Raw genomic sequence first — 7,649 nt, 5'->3', positions numbered from 1 at the left:
GGACATGGCACAATAAGACTGTTATGCACAAGACTTGTGAAAATAGCTGTTTTTAATGCCATATTTATACACTAGGATGTGAAAAGCACTATTGTACAGAGATACTGCACAATTAATGCAAATGAAGGAACAACCGCTTGCATTCGCTCCTGTCCTGCAATACGAACTCTCCAATGTAGTCTCTAAGGCCCTTTATGTATACATGATGTTTTTTTAATTATCGTGTATCTTTTACTAATTAAGAATCAGCGTTTCGGCAAATTTCTCTAGAAAATTTATCACGGGTTGTCAACTGTTTTCTTCAGTGCACACCTACCTTGTTCCAATGTGTTAGCTTGGTAATACGCTGACAAGTAATATTTCCTTATTTAAACTTACAATCCTACCTGATGCTCCCAATTCCTAATTCATGCTGTAAACAGTGACGTCCTTCCTACTGAGTTTATGTTGGTCTCCGATTATTTACGTGGTCCCTCATATCGCAGCTGCTCATCTAGAGCCTGAAATTTACTGTCCTCATATTTCAGCTGCTCGTCTAGAGCCTGAAATGTACTGTTGTTTCCTGGAACCACCATCTTTACCCCACAATATGTCTTACATGTTTGCCCCTCACTGTGGGGGTTTTCATAAAGCTGCTGACCTTTTAACTAGACCGCAATGCCACAACCATTTCTCATCCTGTGTTGCCAACACATGCATGAGTTACAATGGCCGCAAATTTGCTCCCCGCCCCACCTACTCTGATTCAATGTAACTCTATCTCTCTCTCTTAAATGTATATTTTTTCACCTGGAGAATGTCCAAAAGCATTGCATCCAATTGAAAAGTACTCCTCTGCACCTTTATTTTTTTTCTGTTCTATTCTAACGGCTAGGTTCAACACATTGACATTGTCTGAAAACTGTCTAGCCCCAACCAATGCATGGTGCAGGTTGAAAATTGTGAAGCACTTGTTTTCCAAGACTTGTCCCACAACAAACAGGAGATAAATTTTCATGTTGCCAAACACAAAAGGTTGTGCTTAGGGACAGTGATGAGCCTGCTATTTGCTGCAAAACTTCGCTAAATCAAACACGTTTGGGACTTGCATGACAGCTCAGTAAAATAAATAGGCGCATGGTCAGCTGAAAAGAGTTTTTAACTACCAGGAGTGACCCTGTTTTCTTGCGATTTCTTGAATTGCCTTGCAGTCTAGATTGCACTCGGGTACATTTTGGTTTTGATACTCTATTAAAAACAATAAGAACATCTAAATATTAAGGTGGTCAGAATTATCATAGAATTACATGTAAAGGAGTTGGATGCAATGAGCAAATATGAAGCTCATTGGAGAGGGTAAGCATATATTATTTTCCCGCCAACAAATTCTTAGGAAGAGGGTCATGTGAAATTGGCACTGAATGCTCTACACATATTATGAAGCTGCAATACCCCAATCTATGAGTATCCTTTCACAAAAGAAAATTCTTATTCTGAAATTCATTATGAAATTACAAGTGTCCACTTTTCATCAGCAGTCATATCCGCAGTGTGCGCTGTACAAACCGGCAATATCTAAACACTGAACACAACTGCGCATATCAACCTAAGGCCGCCAGGCGAGCCTCACAGTCTTAAATTCGAAATGGGCTCAATATATTAGACTACATGAAAATATGTGCTTACAATATTGTCTTCAGAACTGCGTTGAGCACGACATCAACCACCTGACTGAAGGCAAACATAAGTGACTTGCGTGGAAGCTTTGGTTTGTCGCATATTTTACTCGTCTTAAAGAGACTACTCTCGCCTATTTGAAATATAAATAAATTTACCTAGTGGTGAAGGATGCAACAGAGAGGCGCATTCCACTTCCGGCCACCACAGTGGACGGTCACGGAATGTTGTGCTTCGTAAGGGCGGTTCGTGCGGCCCTCCGGGCCGCGGTATCAGGCTTACGGAAACGTCCTCACGGTATTATCATCTTGTTTTGCCGCATCTGCGATCTGGTATGACCGCGTGTAATACCATGTTTTTGCACGGCGATGTGAAAGCCAGGCCCTATCGAGCCGAACATTTTCGCGATGCGCTTGACCGTCATGAGCTGTTGCCGGAGGTGGTGGCCCTCGGGACCTATCAGATGAACCATGCCTGTGCTATAACCTTTAAGGACGAAGTCGGAAAAAAGAAGCTGCTGTCGGCGAAGGCCTTCCGCGTGAAGGAACACCGCTGCGTCGCCATTGACCCCTGCAACCAGGATATCAGACTGAATCTGTACTGGCTGCTTCACATGACCCCCGACAAGGACGTCAGAGCAGCTTTGGCGCCATTCGGAACCCTGACCAAAATTTCCAGGGAGCGGTGGCGAGTACCCGGTTGCGGCGACAAAGGTTCTCGCACGCGGCTGGTATCGTTACGCTTGAATACTGGTATGACCAAGGAAGATATCCCGGATCAGCGACGAGTATCAGAGGACCATGCTTTCGTGATCGTGCCTGGCAGAGCTCCGCTCTGCCTTCGATGCCGCTGCACCGGCCATATACGGCACGAGTGCCATGTGCCACACTGTGGGCTCTGTCGTCGTTTCGGCCACGACGAGATCCAATGCGTGAGAAGCTACGCTAACGTGACCGGGTCTGGCTGGAGCCACGCATTAGACGAGCAATTGATGGATCAAGCGGACGCGGAAGAGACTGCTGGAGGGGGCGGGGACCCACGAGGCACGCAAGAGAAGCCAGTGGTAATGGCCAGCGACAAGTGCCAACCCAGCAAGGGCAGTAGAGAGGCCGAGGCCAAGAATGAAGTGCAATGGGAACCGTCTGCAGAAAATTCTACGGTGTGTGAAAGTGGGGGCAACGCGGTGGCTGCCGAGGGCGTTCTGCGACAGGGCATCCCTGGCGCTGCCTTCATCAAAGAATCGTGCAAGAAAAGGGACCAGGCCAGCGTCGTTTCAAAGGAACCTCGCAAAATGCCCGATCAAGATGGCAGGCTTGAGGAAGACGACGGTGTCAGCAGCGAAGGGCCACCCACGAAGGCTTCCTCTTTCCGGCGGTCTAAGCTCAAGCTCAAGCCGAACGTTCCGCTTCAGAGGAGGCCGATGCCAGTACTTCTACCTGAGGGGCGACAGACGCCGGCCGTTCCATCAGACGGGCGACAGAAGCCGACAGTTCCCCCGCGGTAGCGAGGTGCTGTGCGGTAGGATTAGTAGGGACTAGGTGCTGCGGAACCTTTCAAGTGAATCATAAGTAGCGCAGACGGAGACGCCGTGGCTTCGCAGTATGAGACACAGCTTATGATAGCGCAGCATTTTTTGTAAGTTTCACGGTCTTTGATTTCACGAATGTATTGTAGTTTGCGCTTGCTCTTTTCTTTCAATGGCAAATAATCATGGAACAGCAATACGCATTGGCACGCTTAACGCCCGCGGGTTAACGGCTAGACGGCGACAAGCGCAATTAAGTCGGCTGTTGCTGGAAAACGACATTCACATTCTTGCTGTTCAAGTAACTAAAATTGAAAGCGAAGAGCAAACGCACGAAGTGGTTCAGGTTTTTAAATCGCGTTGCAACATTAGTGTTTATCATGGAGTAGGTAAGGCTGGTGGCTGTCTTTTATTAGTCTGTAATTCCATTGGTGTTGTCGCGCAGAGCGTAATAACGGCCCAAGATGGGCGATTGGTCCTATCTGATTTCTCCTTGAACGCTGCGGGTTGGCGAATTATCTATGTGTACGCTCCAAACAAAATTGGTGATAAGAGATTTTTTTTAACTACGTTGAGTCACACCTGGCGTGTGAGAGAAATGTTGTGCTTCTTGGGGACTTCAATTGTGTTTGCATGTCCGAAGATTGGGTGCCCAGTACAATAATACGTGATACAAGTGCGCATCAACTCTGTGCAATCGTGGCAGACTATGATTTAGTAGACGTTGGAAGTATCTTAAGCGGCAACAGTGTTCACTTTATTCATATTCAAGAGCACAGTCACGCTCGACTAGATCGTTTGTACGTATCAGCAAACCTTGCGTGAACGGTTACTGGCTATGCAGTAAGGCACATGAGCTTCAGTGACCACAGCCTAGTGACGTGTACATTGGGCATGAAACATAGGGAGCCTAACTTTAACTGAGACCTGTGGAAAATGAATGAAACGATTTTAAATGATGAATGGTTTGTAAAAAGTGTAAAAGTAAAAATTGACGGAATGCAAACAGACGCCACATCAAACTGGACTGAGCTGTAGTAGCAGTTTAAAGTTGAAGTGAAAATGAGATCTATCGAAAGGCCTTGTGTGATACATCATCAGGCTGAATAAAGACAGCAAGAACTGCAATGCATGCTCCAATATTTTCTAAACGCGGAGTGCACAATACCAGGATTGTTTTCGAAACGGATTAGAGAAATTAAACACGAACTTGAAAGGGTGGACGCTGAAATTTATCAAGGAGCTGCGATAGGAGCACGAGCCGAGAGAATGCGGCTGGGAGAGGCGCCAACTAAGCGCGCGCTCAGTGACAAAAAGGGTTATGCCTCCAAGAACATAATTAGCCAGACAGACAGACAGACAGACAGACAGACAGACAGACAGACAGACAGACAGACAGACAGACAGGCAGACAGACAATGAACTTTATTTGATCCTAAGGAGCTTCAGCGGGGGCCCCTATCCGGGACCCGCGGAAGCCGCTGGCCGCGTCCAAGTCGGGGCAGGAATAGCGTGATGTTTCGCCCTTTCTTGGGCTCTCTCGATTTCCTCTAGTTGTCTCTCGAGCGATGGGCTCCGGAGTGCCTTTGCAAGTCGGCTTCGCTGGATAGAGGACCGTTAGGTAACGCGGGGCGTTGCCAGAGCTTGTGCGCTAAGGAACAATAAATCTCATTACAGTCCGGACAGCTTGAATCGACGTCTGTGTAGATACGGCTGAGAAAGCCCAGCGAGGGGAATGAGCCCGTCTGGAGCATTCTAAGTGAAACTGGGACTGAGACCTGTCTAACTTCGGGTGAGGAAGAGGATAGGCCCTTCTACTAAGCCGATAGTGAGATGTTATCTCGTGAAAACTAAGGAGCGGATCGTTCTGCTGGATTTCATCCTGTACCCATAAGGCCTCCATGCCGCCGCGGCGCGTTAGATCTCGCGCACGGTCATGGGCAAGCTCGTTGAGGTTAGGTATGTTCTGATGAACGTCCGAACCCATATGGGCGGGAAACCAAGAGATGAAGTGGCTGCCAGGGTTTGTTCTCTTTTCCAGAATACAGGCAGCCTCTTGGGCTAGGTTACCCGATTCGAAAGCTTCGATGGCCGTTCGTGAGTCGGTGAAAACGTTGGTGCGCGAGGGGTCGGTCATGGCCAGGGCTATAGCGACCTCTTCCGCCACTCCGCTCGTAGCTAACCTAACCGATGCCGAGGAGCGTAATTCCCCTTTGCCGTCAATGATTGCCAACGCGAACGTGCTAGAGTTGCCGCACTGAGCCGCGTCGACAAAGACAGTCGAATCTTGATTCTCGCTTGCCTTCTGCAAAATCGCCCGTGCTCGGGCTTTTCGCCTCCCTCCATTGTATTCCGGGTGCATATTCCGAGGGAATGGGCGGACCACAAAGGTTGTCCGTGCCTCCCTGGATAAGGTGATTTTCCGTTCATTGAGTATTCTTGGAGCCATGCAGGCCTCGCCTAGGATGCGTCTCCCTGCCCTGGTTGACGAGAGCCAGGGCTCACATAATCAGACAAATTAGTTTTAACAACACAATGTCAAAAGACCAAGAAGTAATTGAAAAAGCTTTCGGTGAACACTACCGAGCTTTGCTGGGTAGGCAGGTGCACGTAACAGAAAAGTTTGTCGACACCTTTCTAACGCTTCTGCCAAAATTAGAAGATGAAGTAATAGAGAGACTCGAGAGACCAATCTCTGCGAATGAAATTAAGGAAGCCACAGAAGAAATGTATAAAGGAAAGGCGCCTGGACAGACGGCCTGTGAGCAGCTTTTTATAAAACTTTCAAGGCAGAAATAAGCGAGTTACTGCAGTGTGTAATAGGAGAAGCTCATGAAACTAGGCGCTTGCCGCCATCCTTCAGGAAAAGTCATGTCGAGCTTATACGGAAGACCAGCGAAACGGTAAAGCTGAAATCTGCCACTGGATACAGGCCCATAAGTCTCACGAACGTGGATTATAAAATCTACATGAAGGTGCTCGGAAAAAGGCTGCACTCCGTTATTAAGTCCATAATAGGCAGCCACCAAACATGCGGTATCAGGAAAAGTACAATATTGTCGAACATTCATGTCGCTAGGAGTATATTGGAATGCTGTGACGCGAACCTCAAATGTGTAGCAATGGTGCACTTAGACCTAGAAATAGCTTTTGACAGGGTTGCTCACAGCATACTTCTTGCAATGTTAAAACGCATTAATGTAGGCAAAGTTATTCAGGATGGAGTTGCCATGGCTTATGAGAAATGTTCTGCTCACCTTATAATCAACAAAAGGCTTAGTGAAAATATACCAGTACTACTCAGTGTGCGCCAGGGGTGCCGTTTGTCTCCCTTACTTTTGCCATTTTTCTTGAACCTTTCTCTTTGAAGGTACGAGAAAACGAAAACATTCGCGGCTACCGTCTTCTAACTCAGGAAGTAAGAATAATAGTTTACGCAGATGACATCGCACGTTTTAGCATTGACCAAGAGAGCATTCGGGAGGCAGTAAAGGATGCAAGAAAGTTTTGCAGTCTAACGGGGAGTGCCATAAGATGGCAGAAAAGAGGCTTCTGGCACGGTGAATGGGGCAGCCGGCCTGCAGTGTTCCAAACAGTACCGTTCACAGATACGCCAACCAGTTATCTTGGTGTTCCTTTGGAATACTATCGTGATGCTGCGACGCAAGACAGAACAAACTGAGCGGGAAAAAACACGAACAATGAAGTGTGGAGGCAAGAATCTCTCAATATTCGCGAGAGCCACGGTCTGCAATTTGTTTACTGTCGCCAAAGTGTTTTATATGCTACAAGCTTTATGTGTATCCCGAGTGTGTGTACAGAAGTTGCACAGGGTTTTTGCTATGTTCGTGTGGGGATCAGGATGGGAGCGCACGAGTCGACTGAATCTGTTTCATGCTGTGCAGAAAGGAGGGCTGGGTTTGTCGCATTTATTTTTGAAACAAGTAGTGTCGCGTTTCATGTTCTTGCGGGACGAAAAAGATTGTTTTTTGTGGTGCGTTATCCAGACGCGATTAGGTGACGCCCTGCCAGAATATGTAGTGACGTCATATGGCATACCTCAAGTAGTTGCGCGAGGTTTATTTGTATGAAGTAATAAGTTCTTTCCGTTTTATAAAAACACACGTTTCTTTTGAATACCTGAATACTGTCGGACGAAAGCAATTATACCGAGATTTAGTTAATATCATGCGTCCAGTACCAATATACCGTGCAATATACGGACTTTGGCGTGAGCAGAATGTGTTAAAGCGAGTGTAAAAAATGCCAGCAAGAGCAACAACAAAAACGTGTTTTTTTTTTCATGCTGCACACTGGCACGCTTCCTGTCACGCCATGGCTGCAGGAGAAGGGGATCTTCGTACCCTGGAGTGCAAATTGCCACATCTGTCAGGAACCGGAGAAAATGGAGCCCATATTTCTGGTGTGCAGAGCCTCGTCTTCGTTTGCGACATTCTACAAAGGACTC

This window comes from Dermacentor variabilis, unplaced genomic scaffold (assembly GCF_050947875.1).
Source record: "Dermacentor variabilis isolate Ectoservices unplaced genomic scaffold, ASM5094787v1 scaffold_13, whole genome shotgun sequence".
In the NCBI taxonomy this organism is placed as follows: domain Eukaryota; kingdom Metazoa; phylum Arthropoda; class Arachnida; order Ixodida; family Ixodidae; genus Dermacentor; species Dermacentor variabilis.
The sequence above is the reverse complement of the archived record's forward strand: the minus strand, read 5'-3'. Positions refer to the sequence as shown.